The sequence below is a fragment of the Ammospiza nelsoni genome, chromosome 6 (assembly GCF_027579445.1).
Source record: "Ammospiza nelsoni isolate bAmmNel1 chromosome 6, bAmmNel1.pri, whole genome shotgun sequence".
NCBI classification, from domain to species: domain Eukaryota; kingdom Metazoa; phylum Chordata; class Aves; order Passeriformes; family Passerellidae; genus Ammospiza; species Ammospiza nelsoni.
The window spans coordinates 53,207,405-53,231,832 of record NC_080638.1 but is presented as its reverse complement, the minus strand read 5'-3'; positions in this window follow the sequence as shown (position 1 = coordinate 53,231,832).

The window sequence follows — 24,428 nt, the reverse complement described above, 5'->3', positions numbered from 1 at the left end:
AATCCAACTGCTACAAAAATATAAATGAGCATCTCTGTAACATAAGGCAGTACTAGTACATCCAGAGAAACAAAAGAAATAAAAAAGCCCAGCTCCTGCTTGTTCAGTGTTTCAAATGGAAGACTTTTTTCAGTGCATTTAGCACATTAGACACTCAGATCACAGCTCTCAAAGACATGGAAGGCCATGGTGCACAACACCTTATCAGTTCAGGCTCATGTGAGGGACCAGAAAATGAGTAGATGTAATTGCCCCACATGGACAGTTTGGCTCTAGCCACTTGCCTGGCATTGCTGACATCATGGAGAGAGCAGGGCAGAACACAATTCTGCAGAAGCTTTAAAGTGAGGTCAGTCTTTCTCCTCCTGCTCCCCTCTGTACAGAGCTCTGCCCTGTGGGTCTGTGGACTGGACACCTTTCACAGCCTTGGCTCATTTTCACAATATACTGTTCCATGACACTGAGCCCTGATTCCTGGTGCAGGTTTTTGATGGCTTGTTTGTTTTTAAATCAGAAACAGGAGCAGAATATCCCATAATGTGATATCAGGCTGGTGTCTTCATGGCTTGCCTTCATGTTGGCAACAATTACAGCTACTTCACACAACTCTGCTGCTAGAAACTGTTGAGGAAACTCCCAGTCGTGGCAGGTCCTCATTCTTGATGAAGCAATGAGAGCCTTTGCTGAGGAGTTTTACAGATATTCTCTGAGAGCATGTGAATGGTGAGACATGAATTTTAAATTCCATTCCAGGCATAGTTCTTGCTGTTGCCCCTTAAGATCAATCCTTTCTGCTCCATGTTTCCAACATTTCTTCTTTAGAGTATTTTATAGCTCAGTCTCCATTATGCTTTCCTGGATTTCTCACATCAGTGCTCCTTTAGAAACATTCCCACTTTCTCCTCTCCTAAACTTTGTGCTGTTCTTCTCCTTCAGTCCCCACTCTGAAAATATCTACCCACTGGCTTTGAGCCATCTTTTTCTTCCACAGGAAAGATGATAGGAGACTCATTATCAGGGTGTGTGGGGATGGGGGAATGTCCTAAAATGAAAGAGGGTAGACTCAGATTAGACATAAGGAAGAATTCTTTACTGTGAGGGTGATAAGGCACAGGCACAGGTTGCCCAGAGAAGTGGATGCTGCATCCCTAGGAGTGTTCAAGGCCAGTTGGATGGGGTTTGAGCAGCTTAGTCTAGTGGAAGTTGTCCCTGTCCATGGCAGAGGTGTTGGAGCTGCATGATCCTTAAGGTCTCTCCCAACCCTTTATCATTTTATGGTTCAGTGACTCTGCTCATCATCTTAAACTCATTTTCTCATCTACTGGTCCTGGGTTTCCTCTTGATCCAGCTCCCATCTCTAGAGTCTGCTTACTTTTTCAGACCGTCTCAGTCACATCCCCTCCTTGGGGAACACTGCACTTGAATCTCTGGCCTGCAATATGCACAGAATAAACAATACCTGTTGAGGTCTTATGTTCCAAACACTAAGAATTTTCTGTTGAGATGTGCAAATGACAATTTTTCAGTGGTTATATCTTATTTGGAAAAGAATAGATATTCATAAGTAAAAAAGGAATCATGCTCTGAAGGAAACTGCAGCATATCTTGCTCTGTACTATGGGGATAGGGCAAAATGTGGGAAATTTCTTTAAATTTTTTAATAATTACAATAATTTTGGCCCATGTCCATGTCAACCCTATCCTGAATCTTGGAAATATTTCATGAATTTTGGCTGACAGTAATTATGTAAACTTCAAGAAAATAATTTCTTCATCCAGATGTCTGGCTCACACAATTCCAGGTGGAATAGCTGTAAACTTGATTAAGTTCTCATCTGTCTGAAAGCAAAGCCCTGTGAGAGAATGTATCTTGCAGTGTGGAACATGGGTCATGCAGAAACAACCCTATCAGAAGCTATTGGAGGGTGGCAGGGTGGGTGTGAGCCCATAGGAACGCAGGAGCAGAAGATGAAGTTTCAGCAAAGAGTTATTACAGAACATAGAAAAGAATGGGAATAAGAAGAACTGTGAGGAAGAGGAAGAAGAGGAAGAAGAAGAAGAGGAAGAAGAAGACGACAACTATGACTATGACTGGAGCCGTGAGGAAAGCACAGGACAGACAGGGCTGGAAGAAAGCAGCGTTCAACAGACCCACCACTTCACAATCCTCACAGAGCTCCCTCATCCACTTGTCCCACTGAATCACCACATTGCCCAGGTAATTTCATCATAAGATTGGCTTGGCCATCCCCACTTTATTGCCATTGTTTTACTAGTGAGTTTATTGCTATAATCTAATAATTTATAGGAAGACATCCTTTCTGTTTCCTGGGATTTGCTTTTGCTCCTGAGCCCTTGTCTACCTGCTGAGGTCATGGACCTGTGCTTGGCATGTCCCTGAGCAGGCACACAGGCCCAGGGCTTCCCCAAGAGCAGGTTGGGAAGGAGACTTGGCTCAGTCTCACAGAAGCTCAGAGTCACATCCCCGCTCGTGCTGTGATTTCTCTCCCCGTGGAACAATGGGAGTGAGCAGGAGTGGGATGACCCATTTGTTTGGTTGCCATGACAATGTGTTACCCAGTGCAGAATGCTGCTCTGAGCAGCCTTGCTGCTTGGCTGCTGTGGGATGATGATGCTCTAAGAAATAGCATAAGAAAGTTGCCCATAATCATTTCACTGCACTGCATTGACTTCTGCAAGATGAAAGGTGCAGCTCCTCTGAAGTGACAGGGGTCTGCTCTCAGAATTTAGCCTTTCTTTTTCCTTGGATTGGATGAACAAGATGGGATTTTTTTTTTTTTTTAATTTCAGTGGGGTTCATTTAATTTCTAATACTGCAAATAAAATACCTAAGGAAACCAACAAAACCAACAGTTTCTTGTAGATGTAAAGACACAACTGTATTCACATTGCAGCAGAAAGAGGAATACTTTCTCTGGAGTGGAAGCTGCTGAGATCTACAAGTGGTTATACACTGAAAACTTGTATAGATATAGCTGAGATCTGGCTTAGAATGGTGGATAAAGACCGTTCTGTGTTTAATACAGATGGAATAAGCAGCTCTTGGTCTCCCTACCATGAGCAACTACCTCAGCTGGTGTAGAAAGGAAAAATACTTCACCACCAGCCTATTATCACCCAGAGACAACTTTCTTTAAAGAAATACTGGTTTCTCAAATACAACTCACATAAGATATATGCCCTTGAGGGTTTTACTGAGTCGTTGAGGCATTTCCATATGCCTTACTGAATGTTGCAGCTTGTTACAAGACAAAGATGACTTTTATATTTAATTTTGTACTTTGTTATAGAAGATCTTATGATATCATTATTATAATTATTAGCATAATATCTGTATTGCTGTAGAACTTAGGTATTCAAAACAAGAGGCTTGTATCAGGCTCTGTACATTTTTGTTTAAACAACTACAGTAATTCTTTTCAAAATGTATGTCAGTGAGCAAGCATAAAATGTATCCCTCTAGATCAGATGTAATTTATTGCTATTATTCAGGAGATTTGGGAATATAGCTCCATTCCTGTCACAGGGAGGGACGTGCTTTGCAAATCTCTTTTCCCTTGACAAAAGCAGCTCTTAGCAACAGGTGATTTCCCTGTGTAACACTCCTGGATCTCTCCTCCCTCTGTTTATTTGCTGTTAACAAGTTTGGCTCTCCTTGGAATATTCGTTCAAATTGGCTCAAAAACAATGTCAAAGCAAAGTGTTGCATACACATACACATCAGAGATGAAACATTGAGGAATTGCATTTGGGTTTCTCCTTAGTCTACATGAATATTTTTACGCACCAATTTGACTTGTTTTTCAAGAATGAAGAGCTTCTCTTCCTTTTAATGGAATTTGTTCGGAAGGAATTTTCTAATTTGTATATCACTGTAAATGGGGTTTATCCATTTCTGCGGTTTACCAAACATAGATGTTGTGAAAAAATAAATTTAAAATATAGTAACTTTCTTTAATATGATAATTTCTTTTCTAGCCAATGGAAAGGGGAATGAAATTACATATCTGGATGTCAAACAAGCAGTGTGTCCTGGCTTAGGAGTGGTATTCCTACAATTTAGTAGTCCTACTAAAACCATGCTGCTCCTCCCCTCTCACTCCAGTTGAAAGCACAAAAGGCAAAGATCAGAGGTTGGATAAGAACAATTTAGTGGAAAGAACAATGAGATAAAAAAAGGAGCAGCAACAGCAACAATAGTAATAAAAAAAGGTATAAGTCAAATAAACAACTCACACAGAAAGCCCCCAGTAGTTCCAATCAGCTCTTCCATGACACTGGAAGGAGGGCCCTTTTCCTCAGATTAAAAAGTCCCTTTCCCTGATGCTCCTGGCAGTGATGTGAGCTGATATCAAATAACATCAGGGTCCTGGCCTGGACCCTCATGGCAATTGCAAGAAATAAACCCTGTCCCTGTCTGAAACCAGAACAGGGGCACATGAGGATTTAGTAAAGTTCAAAAGTTGGAAGTTTAAGTGCAGGAATGGTAACCTTGGTAAGAAGTCAGTTAGAGGAGGGATGGCAATAGGAAAAGTAGAAAGGAGAAGTATCTGGCTGGACAGAGGGAGATTTCTGGAGTTCTTCTTGGGTATTTTTCCAGGTTATCTTGTGTAATATTTTTGGTAATGATCTTGGCACAAAAATTAGAAATGTGATGAGGAAATGCCTCATGTTGCAATTGGACAAGATCAGATCTCCTTAAAATAACATAGGAGGAAGCAAGTAGATTAATAGGAGGTGAAATGAGATGGAGTTAAATTAAATGGCATGTAAGTTTGTTCAATTGGGTACTTGGATTTTAAAAGTCAGGAGCTCATCCATGGGAAATGAGGGAAAATGAGACCACACTCAAATAGTGGCTCCAAGTAGTGATTGCTGTTGCCAGAGACACACAGTTGCTGAGCAAAGCAATCCATGAATGGGCACTGCAAAATCTTCTTAATCTGAGGTGTCCCCAAAACACAATCACTGATTCGCAGATGGTGACCCAGAGAAGTGACTGATGTGTGGTTCAGAGGGATGGAAATGGTGAGACCTGGGGAATCACCAGTGTGACCAGAAGAGGCTGAACTCAACCCAAACTGAGAGCAGCTGCTGTCTGTAAATGCATCACTGAGGACAGAGCAGTTACCTGTACAGAGGACAAAGCTAGCACCAAATCAGATTTGTTTGAACTGGTCATTAATTAAATTTGGCTGGAAATTTGAAGAATGTTTACAAAAGAGCATTGAATAGCCTTTTAGAAAGAATATCAAGGGCAATTAAACACCACGAATGGGACAAAACCACTGTTCTGAAATTGTTACTGTTTGGCCTCTATAGCTACCATATGATTTGTCTTACAGATATAACACTTTCTCCTGTTAGCCTTGTCAAGTGAAGGATGATTGACTCCTAATGCATAACCTGCAATTCAAGGAAATGTTATGTGTTTCCATTTTAAGACTTGCTTTTTGTTACTCTGGCAATTATCAAGTGCCTGTACCAGCAGTTTCCAAGTATTTAGAAGTAGAAAATCTCTCTCACTCTTTCCTTTTTGAGACTGTTGTAGAAAACAATTAATTAATTTGTTTATATCTACATGTATAGGATGAGTGAGGATGGCTTGTTTATGTATAAACAAATGACTGAAGGGAAACTAAATAATTTTAAATGAAAGCTACATTTGGACATTTTTTTGAGATTGTGGTTAATTTTGTTTCCAAGAACTGCTTCTAAAATGTCATTTCATTTGAGCTCACACATTCACAAGCCTCCACATCTTAACAATTTCCTGGGACAGCAGTCTTGAGAAGTTGCTGCAGAACAGAGATGAACCATGGGATTTCCACTTTTTTCTTGCAAAGGGTTTGCCCCCCTCTGCCCCTTGGAATCCAGATTAGAGATACTGTCTCTGAATGCAGTCTGGAACTTGTCTCCTGTTTGTAATGGAATTCCTGCTTTGGTATTTGCCTCCTTCATGCAGTAGGCTTTCACTCCCATAGATGTGAAGTATTTTTGGTGTATTTTAAAACAGTGAGACCTTAAACTGTTACATGTTGCATGGATATCAAGAACAAACTGGACAGTAGAGTTTGATTTCCTGTGTGGTTTCTTCAGATGAAAGTCCAGGTTTACACACAAACAGCTCAGTAACAGATGTCCTCTCCTGAGATTTAGGCTGGTGGGTGTAAGAATCGATGACAAAAAATGTACAATATCTGAAAAAGAACAGGTACTCAAGAGCATCAAATAAATGTTTACTTGCAAATTTCAAAACAAAATCTGATGATTAATTAAACATAAATTGTTTTGTCAGAGTCATTCTGGAAGCATTCTTTATTTACTAGGAACTGCTGAAAATAAATGCATTCCTGGATGCACACCTTGAAAATTTTTTTTTCCTTCTGATCTGTGCAGATGGTAGACTCCCAATGACTCCTGCCTGGGAGAAGTGGAAAATCAAATTAGACTCTTTAACAGGATGTAGAAGAACAGCATTATGAAGAGACCTTACATTGGCCAGTTCTCCAAGAAGGCTTTGCCTGGGCTACATCCTGGAGTGATGTCTCAAAGGCTGAAATGTTCAAAACTCAATTAAAATGAGATTTCAATGAAACATGGACTAAACCAGTTTCTTTAAAATAGAGGAACCTGGAGATGGTTGGGTAGGAAAGAATGTAGATATTTACACCCTTTGTATGTCTAGAAACAAAGAAGAAACAACAAGGACACTGAAGAAGCAACCAGCAAAAGTAATCAAAACTATTGATAAGTATTTATTAATACTCATGAGAAACAAAGGGTCTGCCAGAAAATTGGTCAGGTCCAGTCCTGAACAGGATATTAGAAACATATTCAGAGAACACAGAGCAATTTCAGAGGTGCAATTGCAGTGATGCAATTTTCTGCATCACTGTTCATGGCAGAAGATATTGAAAAATCATTCTTTATGGGGGACTCATCAAGGGAAGTGATTCTGAAGGGATGCTGGAACTGACTGAAAAAATCAACAGTCACATCTCCCCGGGACCAGGGTGTATTCACTCATGGGATCCAAAAGAAATCAAGGATGAAATAACTGAATTACTAATCATGGTATGCCTTTTTACTTAAATTGCATCTGTATCTGAGGACTCAGGGGTGACATGACATCTGTTTTTAAAGAAGAGAAATGAAGAGAAAATTAGTAGAAACTATAATAAAGAGTGAAATTAATGGATATGTGATACATTGGATTTAATTGGCAAGACTCAACTTTGCTTTTTTTTGTGAAGAAGTCACTATGGGTTTGGTTTTTTTGTGAAGTGAAGCTCCTTATTGCAAATCTTTTGCAGTTCTTTCCAGAACTTGATAGAAATATGAATAAGGATTATGTGACTGGTACAATCCTTAGATTTTCAGAATGCTTTTGATAGTCTTTCAATTTTCCTGCAACTTTGCATGTGTGATGTAGGAGACAGAGCAGGGAGCAAAATGAACCTTTGCCTTACCATGGCTGTGGTTATGTTCTTCTGATGTAGCCACGATGATTCTTGCCCAGTCTATCCTTGCAAGTACATGATTGCTCCTGTAGTTGGTTTCCAACAAAACAGAGTATTCCTGAGTTGCAACAAACACAAAGCAATCCCTTCTGGTCCTGGGGTATTTATTACTACCATCTGAGAGTCCCAGATTTCCACTCTCTGCTCCTCTGAATAGCTTCTCAGTCTATCCATGAGCTGAGGGCTCCCTGCTCTGAGGTCTCTCCCTCTTGTTCACAGAAACTCCACTTCCCGTAGGAAACCTGTCCCCTGACAAGCAGGAATATTCTGCTTTCTGAAGGGCCCAACCTCCTCCAGTTAGTGCCTTCATGGAACATGATTTAAAACAAGGAAAAGCACCCACAGAGAGCTTGTTCCATCACAGCTATGGGCAAATGGGAGCATTTCTGCTGGCAAGCAACCTGATGAGCAGGAAAGCTTTGGAAACACCTGCCACCAAGTCACCAGTGGAAGCATCCTTGGTGGACTCAGACAGGCAGGCTGTTGAGATATGGACTCAACTTTATCCTGGCATAACAGATGTTGTTTTAGAAAACAGGCAAAGAGACAATGTGAATTGGTCAGGGAGACCAGAGAGGGACATTATGCCACACTGGTCAATGACAGATGAATGTCCTGTAGTAACCATGATCAAATAAAAATTGCTATTCTTTCTAACCTACATTCAGGCCTGGCAGCTTGAGAATTTGAGAGCTACAGCAGGGTGCCCTCTGTGTAGCAGGTATTGTGGTAGCAAGGGATCTATCCCTCTCTGTCCTTGGCAGAAATCTACCTGATTTTATGTCCCATTTATGCATTTCTGACAACTCAAAAGTAGTCAATTTCAGATGAAAGGTACTGGATTGATGTGTATTATAGTCATTTCTCAGCACAGTAATTTTTGTCATCTTTACTTCAGCTATTCTCTTGCTATCTACTGAGTATCATTGGAACACTAAGACACAGTAATTTTCATCATTCATCCCTTTAATTCACACCAGTTTTTGCTCTTACTTTTATGGGGTGGACAATACAAGTGCCTGTAATTGTTCTGCAAATTTTATTTTACAGTTTTAGCTTTGTCTACAAGTTGTTGATATTATTTAGATGTTTTAATCTGAACAGTGATCAAAATCCCAATCCATTACTGAGTTTAAAATAAAAACAGCTGAATCAGCCTGGAGATTCATAGAATGTGTTAGTATAAGCAGCAGAGTAGGCATTACCACATGGTGACACATACCCTCCTCTTCTTGCAGCAGTGTGTGCCTCAGATTTCATGAGGGGTATAGCTGTGCAGAACAGAATATGGGAAAAGAGATCATCAACCAGAGATGCCATTGTACAGATCTCCCCACATGCCAGAGGACCATGTCGCTCCTGTTTCATCTCCTGTCTGCTGTGTGAAGGTCAGAGATGTGGCTTAAGATAAACAAGAGATAAAAATGGCTAAAAAACATAGATGGTGTAATTTGGTGGAATAAAAGATAACTATTTTCTCATCACTGAAATATTTTGGCCAGAGCTAAAAAATCAGGCTATAGGTGTTTTTAAATGGGAGCTATGTCCTTTGGTGTTGTTGGGTTTTTTAATACACTATATATGTAAGAAAAACCCCTGCTACTTGCTATTCTTTTTTTTAAAGACACAAAGAAACCATAGGTTTTAAGCTAGTGTAAATTATCTCCTTCAAGTTTTATGGAATGGGCTCATGCTCTTTGGAATTCAGTGATGGATAGCTCACAGGAAAACATCAAGTTAAAACAAGAAAACCTTAACCTTCAGCACTGAAAAATAAATAATCTGAAAACATACAGGAAAAACTGAAAGAAATGGAGCTTGGTGAATGCAAAGGTATGATTTATTAAAATCTTGGAGAAAGTTCAGGAGAAATAAACACTTCTGCCATTGGAGCATAAGAACTCATCAAAGATATTATTATCCTTCTGTCCTAATGAAAGATGCCATAAGAAATCAGAGTGAAATGTGTTCCAGAAAGCATAATTAAAGGATAAATGTGTAAGATTTATAAATAGAAATACGCAAAGGATGTGTTTGCTCACTCTAGTGGGAAGTGATATTTCAGGAGAAAAGTTCGTATGTATTTTACAAAAGGTTTGCAGAAAGACTGAACAGCCTCCCAGCCTTATGTCCCAGAATGTGAGGGCATTTTAGCCACAAACTGCACAACAGGACTGGTGTCTGCAGCGTTGGGGTTGGCCTTCTCTGTTGATAAGGACAGTTCATGTCATACATCTGAGTTTTTCAACTTATTTACCAGCTCTACTTCTATTTCAGAGAAGACAAGGGCATAGATGTGTCTGGGATTTCTAGTGGAAGGCAAGGAATTTTGTAAATGAGTTTCTGGATGAGTCCAATCTACATACAGTTCCTGCCCCATGGAAAAGACATTTCTTCACCTGTAGTTATAATAGGTGTCCTTGAAAGAACTCAGAATTACTGATTATGAGCTAAATGCAACCTGATTCATATTCTTCTAGGGGCACGTAGAGTTCTTGAAGAACAAATGATACAAAACTCAACCTTAATGCAAAAATTAAAACAACTTTTACTAAAAGATATGTCTTGGTGTTCATGTCAGGGGGCTAATGATTTAAATACTGGGTACATTTCTTTGCTAATTACCAAGAAGATATTCTGGTTCAAATAAAATTTTCAATTCAAATAGAAAATTGGTTTTTAAGTAGAGTTAACCCTGGTTTATTACTGGAAGCATTCATGTTCCAAAACCTAGGTACTTTCATTGGCTGCCTTTAAAAAAAGAAGGAATCCCTTTGTATTTCCATGCTCACAATGTGGTCATGTAAAGGCAGAAGGGTAATAAAGAGCATTTTGCTAAATTTATACATCTTTGTGTCCTTGGCTATCTGCTGTGAAATATAATTTGCTTTTAGTAGGAAGCCACAGGTATTGAACTGATTGGTACAGTTTCTTCATGAGAACTCTCTGCAAGTTGGAGAACACTTTCTATTTCACAGCAGGTCTCTCTTTTAATTTGAGTAGCTGATGCACTGGGGCTGGAGGAAGGAATAGCGAACTTTTGATTCCAGTCAGCTTTCCCGAGGCACCCAGAGAGGAGCACACAGATCAAATGGACAAAGAAGGGAAAGGCTGTAATTGCAGTGCTCTGCAGGCTGGATGGCAGCAGGCTCTGCCTTAGCTCTGTTACAGAGCGATGCAAGCTAAGGACAATGCCACACCAAATGTCTGCTGTTCCTGCTGGTGAGAAGAGCAAGGGACCAGCTTGGCTACACCATCTCTGCTGTGAAAACCTGGCTAGGCACCATGTTTTCACCTCAGGACCAGTATGGTACCCCTGTTCTTTTCAGCTCTGACCCAGCATATTGACTCAGTGTCATCACCCAGACTCAGCAGCATCACCCCGAGGTGGATCTTTGAAGGCTCAAGAGAGCCACTGGAGCTGTGCTGTGAGACCAGTCTGTGTAGCCAGACAGGAGAAAGAGGAAAGGAAGATCAGTGCTGCTTTGGGGATACCTCCCTGAAAATGCTGGGTGGGTAGGGGTGGATTTTTTTATGTGGCAGCATGTTTTTTTAAGAGGAAGAAGGCTCCTGCCTTCAGCAGCTCCTGGAAGGGCACTGACACTGCAATTTTGCACTTCACGCATTTCTAAATGCTAAATGCACTGCATGCTTTTCTCATTTAGTGTTCCCAGTTGCTTTGTTCCTTTCTTTCTCAGGAGGGACAAAAGACTTCATGAGAGAAGTCTTACCAAACCAACTGGGGCAGTTTATCTGGGTTGGAAACAGGAGCAAACAGCAAACCTCACACCCACAAGGTGATCAAGGAAGGGTGAGATTCAGAGTAGTGTTGGGTTTTTTGCTTCCCGTGATTTTCTTCCACCTATGGAGAATTTCAATAGACTGTTTTAGGGCAAGTGGAGGCTTATTGCCAAGTACTGGTAATGCATTCCTATGTTCTGTGTTGACTTGTGGGGTACTGCAACAAGATTGTCCTCAGTGAAATAAATGTCCCTACTGGGCATGTAAAAAAACTAGATTGTCTTCTGTCTTCTGCAAGGCAACTCCAGAAATGAAGAATAAAAACACAAATATCTTATGGCTTATTCTTCTTAAGAAAAGAAAAAAAAAAAAAAAAAGAAGGGAAAAGGAGGGACTTTCTGCAACACTAAAAGGTTGGAAGATGCAGAAAGCCAATTCTTGCTTCTGTCTTTTAATAAATGCACAATGCTAGTGAGGATATTGGCTCTCTTTCCTGAGGAAATCCAGCATGCTCTTAACAATTCCTGTACTTGCCAGGCAGACCTCAAACTTACATGGCTAAAAATGTAATATCCTTCTTTTCATACATACAGATGGTAAAAATAAGTAACCCTTTGAGATCAGATAATTTAAAGATGGCTGGAATTTTCAAATGAATTATTTTTGGTGGAAAAGATGGGTTTGTACCAAGCAGAAATATCTGGTCTCAGAAATGTCTTATTTTTATTATAAATATGAAAAGAGACCACAACTAGAGAAAATTCTTGCCAAGTTTTGAAAATTTTTTATTTCTTTCATGTTTGTAAATGTGTACAGAAGATGTGAATGCTCTGTAATAATTCTTCTGCCTTTTGCAAAAACTGCAACACATTTACTAAAGACTTTTTTTATAAAGTTATAAGAAAATTTCAGTCATTCTATAGAAATAAATTATTTTGATTCAATATTCCAAGAAATAATTTGTTTCATCCAAGTATGAGAGGATATCATCCTCTCACATCCAACAAGTAACAGTTTAGGAGAGGAGAAAATGACAACCCTTTACTATAAATAGTTATTTTTAGACTTCTTACCATGTGCACGTGATCCATGTGGAATTCCCTGTTGTTTTAAAAGGCAACTTGCTTGGCCTGCTGCTGGGAGAACACCTTTAGTTACATTTCCTGTTATGATTTATTCGAGGGTTTATTCAACCCTATTCCCTAGAACACTTATGCAAATTGTAGCTTAAAAACACCAAGCCCTTAAGCTAATATAAAGTAATATTATAACTTTTCATTAAATCTCACTGAAAAGTGTGGGCTGCTATAACAACAAGACCTTCTTCCACACCAGTGTGTTCCTCTTGCTGCACACAGCGACCGAGGCAGTGGCACACAGAGAGGCACAGAGCCAGCCCTGATGAGCCAACAGCCACAGCAGGAAAAGCTGCTCCATGCCAAGGCACTGCAGCTCCAAAGCTGCTTGGGCTGCCATGAAAACTCATAAGGATTTTTGCTGTCTTTGGCTGGGGGATGTCAGCACACCAGAGCAGCCAAGCCAGAGAGAAAGCTGCTACAAGATCTACATGTTAGTCTAATCCTTTCCTTTGAGATTGGCCAGGAGCAAGACACTAAAAATGCCACATGTCAGGCTTAGAGCTGACTGAAAGAGGTGTCAAAAAGTTATTAGAGGCAAATATTTCCCTTAGGTCCTCCTGGGTGTAGAAACATCACTTTTCACATGCTTACTAAAGTAGTGGGCAGGCATCAAAGAAACAAACAACTCTATCACCATTCCTTTTCTAAAATATATACCTCAATTATTTAATTTTGAAATACCAAAATATGCACAAAAGTAGATATAAAATAGGAATTATGAACAGCCTCATTGTATTTGTCATTATATAATTTAGGAAATGTTTTTGTCAGTACATATTAATTTGCCTTCTAGAAGACTTTTTGAACAGACAAATGAAATTAACTGTATATTAGGACACAGAAGTCTCATCGCTTCATATTATGTCTTTGTGATGTTCTTAAGATAGAAAGCTTTGTAAATACCTTTGATAATTAACAAAAGAAATATTAATTGCACATATCCTTAGTGGGAGATACTGAGGATGTTGAAACTGAATTACTCTCTCATGCTTAACAATTTTTTTAGCTTTGCAGAAAACCAGATGTGCTGAAATTGTGTCCACAAAGAGTGAGCAGACTTTCTATTATATCTCTGTGTGTAAAGTCTCATGTTTAATGCAGACATAGGATTTTGCATGTATGCAGCTTATTTCAGGATTTCCTGCTGCCCTCTCCTATGACCTGGAGCTACTTTGAGCTATACAAGGACTAAGGGAGGAAAGGAGTCCTAGTGGGGACAACTAATGGCAGGAAGGGAGGGAATAGATTACCTGATGGACACATTTCATTCCTCCTTTAGCCTATGACCTAGCATACAGTTAAGAGAAGAAAGAACATCCGTAATTCTTCAGCTGGGTTATGAATTGAGAGAAATCTGGGCCATAGTTTATACAAGGCCTGGCTGACCTTGAGCATTCACACAAAGCTTCCCCAGAGTCAACTCCCACAGCTTGGATAGATAAAGACCATCTGTAAGACAGATGTGACAAAACAATGTTTTAGCTGTAGTTCAAGATGCTTTTAGAGCTTCTATAAGAAACCTCTGCTATGAGTATCTCCTTCCTTCTCTGTCCTGTTAACCTGTGCTGGAAACAGGATTTGGGAGGCCAGTGTGTCCTGGGAGTGGGCAAGAGGAGCAGTGGGAAACAGTGCAGAAGAATACAAGGGGAGCGCTGGATGTTTCCTGGGTTTGATGCTCACTTGCTAAACTGTACTTTTAGCAGCAGATTTCCATTGTAGTAGAGATGAGTAATACATCTAGAGGAGACCTCATATTTTCATCACTTGAAACGTCTTATTTGGTCTCAAATTCCTGACAAAATTGTTAAATTTTCAGCAATCACTGTCTTGGATGCCACTTGTGGGCTAGATTTCTCCATAGGCATATGAAGTTCTGGCAGGTATCACAGCCTGTCCTTCCTAACAAATGCCTTCTCAGCATTATTAACACATGATATATTACATGCTGGCAAATCATAATACCTTCTGGTTTGCTACTACACTCTGCGCTACTGTGAACACTACACCAGTTCTGTTTCATGCCTTTGGGCTGAATGATAACTAGGTGAATGAAACCTTCTTTCCCACTTCCTTTACCCCTTCTCCATTACCAGTTTCCTTTGCTTTCATATTCCCTTCTCCACCAGCCCATTCCATGTCTTCTTTTCAGTTCCTACAGCAGTTCCTCCCTTTTTCAATGATCACCTGCACCAAAGGCCAGAAAGAAGTGCATAAGTGTGCCTGAAACTATGGCAAGAAACATGCTCCTTTTCAGATAAGAGGCTCTCTGGAGGAGAATCATAGAGGTAACAGGAGTTTAGGTTTGGGGGTTTTTTTTTGTTTTTTTTTTTTTTTTTTTTTTTTTTAATTTTTATTTTAATTCACATTCTTTTTATAAGGATGCTTCTTACTTTACTTTTAGAGAGGGGCAGATTGATCTGCATGCTGGTGTAAGTGATGGATTCATTTCCATGCTGGTGAAAGTGATAATAAATTAGCTGCCTAAATCCCTGGTTCCTATTCTACTGAGGAAGTAGGAGACATGCTCATTAACATTTTATGTACCCTCTGGATAGAAACAATGTATGCACAGTCAATGAACAGCTCCTAGATTTCAATATTGAACTCTTTGGATGCCTAAAAATAAACCAGATTCTTCAAGGCTTGCTACAAAAAAAAAAAAAAAATTGCAGTTACAAGAGATTCCCTTGGGTTCAGATCACCATAATAGAGCCATTCTCATGACTGTAAGTAATTCCCTTTATGCCCTAGCAAATAGACTGAGCTGTGGCTGTTATGGAGTAAAATGTGGCTGCTATTATACTTAGGGTGCAAAAACCTACTGCAAAAAGCCTGGATATTGACAAATCCTGGAGCTATGTAGGACTTCTTCACCTGTCGTGGTTTTTTGTCTGGTTGGTTTTGGTTTGCCTTTTTTGTTTTAATTTGGTTATTTTTTTTATTTGGTTGGATATTTTTAACAACTCATAATTATAAACAACATTCTATTTGATAATAGCAATTCCTAGCCCAGGCCTGATTATGTCCTCAGTAGTTTCCAGCAGTGATGATTTTCTTATTCTTGTCCTACGAAGAAGAGTTGCCAAAGTTGCAACCACTCCTGATCACTGCAGTCTCTTTCTACAGGCAACTTCAGCTCCTACATCACTTCTAACAGATTCAACATCCCTCTGAGTTTCTCACATTTGTTGGTGAGAGAGTGTTTCTGGAGACACTCTAAAAATATCCAGAAGGAACTGCATTTTCCAACCTTGGCTATTGAAGCCATTAAGCATTATATCTTGTAATTTTCAATCACATGATTCTTACTCAACTCTTTTTTTTCTGACTCTTGGCACAAAAGTTGAGCATCTGGTCCTCTTTTGAGAAGTCTTTTGAATTTGTATTTCAGTTAGATTTCTACTTTCATGTCCATCCCCTCCATCTACTCCCTTTCCTTCTGCCAACAATCCTCTCCTTTGCCTGCCTGCTTGTCTTTGCTTTTCTTTTGATGTTTTACATATCCCTGAGGATTCTCTCCCCTGTGCTTCATCTGGGATTTTCAGCTTCACACAGATCCCTTACATGAAACATATTGTTCTTTACCACAATCTTCCTGCAAGTAAATTATTTAGACACAGAAGAACACTTGTGCACAACTTGTAAAATAACTGCTGATTCCACAAGCAGCTTTAGCAAAATCATAAGGCCCTGCTGGCAGAAAGAGTGTCCTCTGAAGTGAGCAACGTTTTTATCTAGCAAATACTCTTTTTTTTCCCATTAAAAAACTACATAATCTTTTCTGTGAAGTGTGAAAAGTTTTATCTGTGACTATGAGCAGGTGCAATAGTTTCTACCCCAGAGCTATTAATAAAAACAGAAAAAATTGTCCTTTTAGCTATACAAGAGGGAATCTAATTTAGCCAATTCACAGAATAAAAAAGCAGTCAAAATAATCTGTTGAGATCTGACTGATCTGAACATTTCTTGATGTAACTGATTAGACCACACAAAACTTTTGTCCAAACTCTTGGATCCATCTCTTCTATCTTTATTTTAGATTTTTTAGTGCAACACCTCTAAAGGGTAAAAGTTCTGTCTCTATGAAAGAGCAGCATGCACCTTTATTTGCTAGCAGACTGCCCTGAACAGCCCACAAAATCTCTCAGAGTTTACAGAGGGAAAAAAAGTAAGTCTGCAATTCATAGCAAAATAACTTACAAACTCATATCTGAATGTCTATAAGACAAATATTGAAATTGTTTTCCAGGGAGAAAACAAGAGAAGCCTGCAGTTCTGATTCTGGTATGTAATTCAGAACTGCAGTATCTGCTTTGCCTGAATACCATTCTGTGAAAATGTTTGCACTATGTAAATGCATCTAAATCACTAATTCTGCATAGAATTGATTACAAAATCGCAGTGATCAATAATTCTGTAGTCTCATTCTGACTCACCAACTAATGCTGATGAAGTTACAAGCAGGATTGCAGGGGGGTATCTTGTCCATCACCCTGCAACAAGGAAGAAACAGGGAAACCTAATCTGCTTCTCATAGATGGTTTTTCAATATTAAAAATCTGTAACCGTGGGGAAGAACCCATGTTCCCTCAAGGTAAGCTATTTCGTGGTTAATTATCACCGCCATTAGAGAGTTTTCCCTGATGTCTGTCCCAAATCTCCTTTGATACAATTTAGCCTCATTACTACTTCTCCTGTTCATTGAAGATGCAAGCAAAAATTGATTCTCTTTCTCTTTGCACAAATGTATTCCATGTAAAGGTTTCTCCATTCTAAGGTCATATTTTCTAAGCCTTTCCATCTTTCTGTTACAGGCAGTGATTTGCCTGAGCATTTATACACTAAAAACAAGTTTGGATAAGACCTTCTGCAAATTTGGAAACCAAGAGATAAAATCTTTCATGCGAGGTTTAATCCAACTTGGCTGCATAGTAAATGTTAGAAGCAGCTTGTGATTCTTCACATAAATCTTGCCCAGAACAGGAATAAAACCTTATAAATATCATGCTTGTATACAGATTTCTTCCTGGATGAACAGAAAGCAGATCCACAATCATAAAAAATAATACATCACAGGTAGTATGACTTCAGCCTCTGTCAGTCTCCAGTCATTAAAATTGTAATAAGCTGATAATTCAAGCTTTACTAAAACAATTTACTGAACAATTAATGCTTGGGTGGGGCAGAAAGTGCTCATGAGGGATCACTGAGCCCTCCTCCAGCCAAGAAAGGAGATGTAAGAGATGGTGAATGGACGTAGGTGCAGATTTCACTCTTTGGCCGGAACTCAGGTTCAAACAGGGAAACTGAGTTTGCTGTGCTGCTGATGCCCCTGTTTGCCGCTGCCCACCTCTGTCCACTGAGCCCCTGTTCCCTGGTGAACAGCACTGGCGACAGATAGGCTTGTAAACTGCAGTGGAGCAAGATTCTCTTCTGCTAGACAACAACGAAAGAAATATGGTGCATTATTGTCAAGGCAAGGCAGGGCCTTGCTGGAGGCATGTTCAGACCACAGCATGAAGTGATAATGTACATGGAAGCTCACAAATCCTAAATAGTGAGTGCAGCTCATAGGATTGATTACTTGGCAGTGAGAGCTGACAAAAGGAGCAATGTCAGAGAATGAAGGCATTACCATCTCAGCAGAACCTTTCCAGCCAATCACAAAACCTTCTCACACAGATATAGTGACATTTTCCACCTGTCCTAAAGAGAAAAGATAGGTCTTGCCATTTCTCTTGGTTTTAGATCATTCACACTACAATGAGAAGTTTAATTGCCTGAAAAGTATTAATCTAAATTTCTCACACTGCTCAGAAAAACCCCATTTTTTTCCTCACAATTTGCCAGTCCTTTGCTACAGAACATTACAGAATGGATACAGTGGGTAAGAGCTGTGGAACATGACCAAAGGAATTCCAATGAAACATCCAAGCAGAGATGCACTGAGAGCAAAACTCATGACAATGCAAGATGACCTGCAGTAAGATCAGACCTGGGCTAAGCTGTGCCCAAACCTTGCACTAACCTTTAGACTGGACTTAGTGAGCAGAGCCACATCCCAACCTCAGAGGGCTGGCAGCAGACCAAGAGAAATGCCAAAAGGCTACTAGTACAGGCTGAAAACTTGTGCATGATTAAGTAAGGGTTTAGCTGATGCTTGAGCCTTTTCTGGAGAGGATGCATGACTTTCACACAAAGCAGTGGAGCAGGGGACTTCTCTATGTCCAGTAGAAAAGGCAGAATGAAAGGCAAGAACTATGAGACAGGCATATTTGTCAGTGAGTGCTCTTAAAGGAAAAAATTCTGCTCTGTAACATCAAAATAATTACCAAGATGAAGAGGTGAGACAGTTGGTGGGCTGAGATATATCTATGAATACTTTCTTTGTCTTTGAAAGAGTGACTCTTTCGTGTCCTCTGTTTATTCACAGACTACCCCAATGAATCCTTCCTCAGGCTTGGGCTGCTGCGTTGGGAATTCTGGTCACATGCAAACAACTTGGTTTGTTACACTGACTAGTTACAAATTTGTAAATAAACTGTAAATAGGAAGTATATTTGTAAATGCAGTAGCCACCTGGTCAATCTATTGTCAAAACCAGCTGCTTAGATTGAGGCCAACTTTACCAAGGTATATAGGAATTTATAAGCAGGTACAAAAAGCAAACTGCCCCTTTTGGGAAAACAGAACACCTCATTGTTGTGGCAAAATAAGAAATTGGCATTTTCAAGACTATAAAAATATCCTTTAGACAGACATCTTTATTTATGGAGCTTCTTTTCTTCAACAGTGCTTTGGTAATGAATAGAAGAACCAAAGTGATTTGTGAATAGTTCCTAAAGGACCAAATATAGCTGCAAACCTTAGCTGAACATGGGCAGAGGTCTGCTGTGCTTAAAATTCAGTTGGTTCAATTATAGATATGAGCTTTGACTTGATGGATACTTTTTCTTCATCTCATCAAGATGCTTGATTGAGTCTTCAGTTGGAAGCCCTTCTGTAGTTCATTTATGAAATGTGAAGAGTCAGAAAATGCTTGTGATAACTAGAAACAAACAGTCTGGCTTTCACAAATCAGATAGAGTGGGTTTTATAGCATATAAAATGATGTTCACTTGGAGTATTTCTCAGACAAGAGCAGTTTTAGCAGTTTTTAAGCTTACATGGTTAAGATATTACATGAATGCTATGCACTGTTGAACACTGTTGGTTTGACTTGTATCCTGGCACTAATATTTGGTTGAAGTAAATAATTCAGTAATGATACAGTGTTTATTGTATATTCTCTGAACAGCTATTTATATTATTCACCACACTGTTCTAAAGCAACAGCCTGTATTAAAGTGCTTTGCCATCCATAAGGGACATAAATGAAATCATCCTGACTCAAATGCCCAAATTAAAACAGTCTTAGGGGATTTCAAGATATGCAAGCTGAGATTGCCTGTTAGGACATAAGTGGCTTAGTGGCAGGAGGGAAGAATAGAGTGAATCAAGCCAGAATAGTCTAAACACAGAAGTCTAAACACAACCTGAGGTTCTACCACTTGGAAGGAGAAGCACAACCCCTTTCTTGCAGCTTTATCACAGGGGTAGGTCAAGTATACCACATATGAAAGTAAAGTCCTGAACATGTCATGAAATTGCATCAGTTCTCTAAAGAGCAGTAAAGTAAACCTTCTTGTCCTGGCCAAATGTCTGCATAATTAAATTCTGAAAGCCCAGAAGTTTCAGTTGCATTTGAAGAACATGATGCTTTCAGGAGACATCATGTTGATTAGAAGTCACAGGTTTTAAAAAAACTTTAATTTGTCTGTTAAGTCCCACCATCTAGGAATATCTGCCCTACTAAATGTCCTGGCTCTACTAGTATTAGCTTTCATCATCAAGGATTGTTTATTATCTTAAAGAGATGAAAAATATCCTTATGAAATTATTCTCCAGTTGGACTTGAAGTCCTGAATCACTTAGACATCAGAAAAACTACTTTTCACCCATTTTAAAGTATAATTTAAAGTATAAATTTAAGTACTTAAATTTTAAATACTATAATTTTAAGTACTACAGAAAATTAAAAAAAAAGTAAATTTCTCTGGGTGGAGTATCCTACAGAAATAGGAAATGATAATTTTTACATCCATTTTTCCTTCCATTAGATTATCATCTCTCTGGGGCAAAGTTCATCATCTTAACACCAAGTCACAATGGTGACCTGGAACCTGACTGAGCAGTTGGAGCTGATCCCTTTCAGACAAGGTTCTGGAGACACAGAAAGTGTGGCCTGCAGCTAGAATCCATCATCATTCTGCAGAGGTGTTCAAAAGAAAAGATCCACACCCAGTTGCCTAGTTGCAACTGAGCTTTTGTTATTGCCCTGACTGCATAATTCGGAAAAGAATAGCATTTAAAAATGGAATCTCATTTCTCAGAGTACAAATTATTTTGCTCCTGGAGAAGGTCTATTTATGGATAGTAAATTATTAACTGGTACATTTTCATAAGTTTGATACATTAGCTCAATTTATTCCAGCCACAGTTCATACCCTCAGCATCTGAGTCCTCAAGGTGCCAATCTGAATCATCGTGTGCCTGCCTGCCTGATTTGCATGTACAATCTGATAATTAACAGTGCTTTTGGCTTGCTGTCATGGTTGAATTCTGTGGTCTCCATTTGCAAGATACTCAGATAACCTCTGCATGCGGAAATAATGTTTGCAATAGACAAACCTGCCTTTTGTGATGTATTGGTCTTTACATGTTTTGGAATTATTTTCATTTTCTATAAGGGAACAAAGAGCGTAGAAGCAATCATTTTGTCTCTCAAATGAATGGCAATGCAGGTGACCAACAATTTCTAAAGATAATAATTCTGTCACAGAAGTCTTTCTGTGTACAGAAATATGAGGCATTCAAAGTTATGAACTCAACTAAAGCAATAAATACTATGCAAAGAGACCCTTATTACCAATGCTTCTCACAGATTTTCCTCAATATATGGACTGTGCCTTCTGGATAGAGACTGCTTTTTAATTTTGAGGCCAGCTGTACCATCATAATATATTAGAAGCAGAGGAGACAATTTTATATGCAAAACGAAGAAAAAAATTTGGTTCCATCTAAAAATGAATAAAAATCTTTCTTAATTGTGCTGTTTTGCCACACACAATATGATTTTTTTCCCCTGCCATTAATAAATTGTTGACACACTGAACAAAGGAAGAACAGATAAAAATACAACATGTACACAAGAAAAAAAGTCTTATTCCAAATGACGTCCTGAAATAAATCTTCTCTGTGTGAGAGGGGGAAGTGAGAATTGAATTTAATAGGTTCACTTTTACAAAAGTCAAGAAGCCATAACCCCTAGGTATGGTATCACCCCAGATCACAGAAGTGGATGGTATCTACTAGCTTATGACACCACATTTTTGTGGGTATTGTGCCCAAAAGCGCGTACTGTTTCCTCATAGATCAGCTATCATCAACCCCAAGAGCTCAGCCAAGTGCATGAACTTGTGGTCTTGATCATTATGTGATCCTGCCACAGTTGTAATTAGCTCTCAAATGGAAACCACATAGTACAGAAGAAAGGGAGTCCCTAACCATCGACCACTCAGAAGGAGAAGTACACCTTCCACTGTGACTCACCACCTACAAGCTGCATATCCCAGAAGAAATTCCCTTTCCTACTCTTTTTAAGAAAATGACTTCCAAAAGATCTCTGCCTCTCTTGGCGTTTCTTCAGTTCCTTCCCTTTTTGTGGAACCCAGAGTTTGAAATAAACTAGTCACGAGAGGCAAATTATGCTTACCTTAGGGGAGTCAGACTGCTGAGAAGCCACAAAACAGGAAACACGTTCCCTTCACTGAGATAACACAGTTATTCTGAGAACCTAGAGATTGATTTTTAATTTTTAGCTTAGTGTTACCATTATGAGATGCTAGCAGCAAAGGAAACAGGCCTTGGAATATCTCAATAACTCAGCAGTTTGGGAGAGAGGCATAAAACACAGCAAACTCTGGGGCACACACAGTAGACTCACATTTTCCTCTGTGCCGTAGGATATTGATCAGTACCTACTTTCTCCACAGAAAGGCAAGGAGAAGCAGTTAAAAGAACATACATGTTTTTAAAGAATTTGAAAGTCTAAGGGGGGCCTTTATGTAGGCAATATTTACATTAAATGAAGACAGAATTTATACATGTCCCAACTTAAAGCTGTACAAGGGAGGGTACAGCATGAGAACTTGGCCCAAACCTGCCTCATTCTTCAAGTCCCCATTTTCATTACACTAGCCAAAAAGACCCAAAACAACAACACTGACCCGTTATTGGAAAACTAGAAATGTGATCTTTTGATTTAGGCAATCTTTTTTGTTCCAAAAATAAGAACCATCTGTCTAACAAAGATTTGTTTGGTTTCAGATGTACTAACAGTGAACGTTGTTACAGAAAAAACTATAAATTATATGCTGCTGTGGGAACTCTGGTGCTGTAAATGGGTACAGTTTCACCCCATTACCCTAGCAGAAAATCTAGCCTACAGTGTTTCTTATGCCATCAAATAAAAAGACAAGCCACTTAAAGAAAAGTCAGACTACCTTTTAAGCCACTGCCTGTCTCACAGGCTGACATACTGCCTGTGAGCATGGTAATTACCACATTTTTTCTTATTTTATTGTCCATATAGGACTATAGTATCCAGACAGCATGGGAACAGGGGCAATTGAATTCAAGTTTAAATTGTGACAAGCAAAGAATTTGATTTTGTACTGGAGACTTGGAGGGTTTATGAGGATATAATAGGAAAATTATGAGTAAGAAACGCAGCAGAAAAGGCATTATGCTAAATTCTTTTTAATTTAGTGTCATGGAGTAAGTTTCAGAGCTGCATTAACCTGTTGAAGTCAATGGGACTCTGTTCAAAAGAGGTCTTCTAAATCTTTTACAGGTATGCACCCATGCTTACAACCCTCTGTCCTGAAGAAAGGCTTCATGCAAACACAAACCTGATGTGATCAAAATCAGTACAAAGAGGAAATTTCAATATATTGGTTATCTATCCTTCTCATGATGCTACTGATTGTTGTTCAGAAATGGACTGATTATCATTATTGGATTTTGGTAATGTAAACTAAGAATGCAACACATTTCAGGCATTGCAAGATGCAACATTACTATTCTCAAAAATGGCAGCGTGGCACCATTCTCCTCATCTAGTTGTATCTCCATTAATGGTAATCTGGGTACAGTTGGAAATATAATACTATTTACATCATAAAGGAAAGAGAAAATAGAAAATAACAAAAGGGATTTTTCTTTGCTAGGATTTGGATGGATCTTCAGAATACAAAGCTCTAAAGGAGCATTACTTAAACAGTATTAAAAAGACTCTATTATCTCCCCTAGACTTTTTATTGGGTTTGTGAGGCCAGGTTTTGGTACTGAGGGTGGCTACAGGGGTGCTTTCTGTGAGAATGTGCTGCAAGCTTCCCCTGAGTCCTATAGAGCCAACACCAGCAGGCTCCACGTTGGAGATGAACAGCTCTGCAGACACCAGGGGCAGTGGAGAAGGTGCCCAGCTGACATTCCCCTGTTTCAGCTGATATTCCCCTGCAGCCCATGGTGAGGCAGCTGTGTCCCTGTGGCCTGTGGAGTTCCACAGTGGAGCAGAGATGCACCAGCAGCCCATGGAGCACCCTGTGTTGGAGCAGCTGGATCCCCAAAGGAGGCTGTGAGCCCATGAGGAGAGGGGTCCATGCTGGAGCAGGTTTGCTGGTGGGACTGGTGACTCCATGGGTGACCCATGGTGGAGCAGCCTGTTCCTGAAGAACTGCATCCCATGGAGGAGTGACTCACCCTGGAGCAGTTTGTGGAGGGCAGCAGGACATAGGAAGGACTTGCTTGCAGAAGTTCATTGAGGCCTGTGTCCATGGGAGGGACCCCATGCTGGAGCAGGGGAAGAAGAGTGTGAGGAGTCCTAATCCTCTCCATGAGGAGG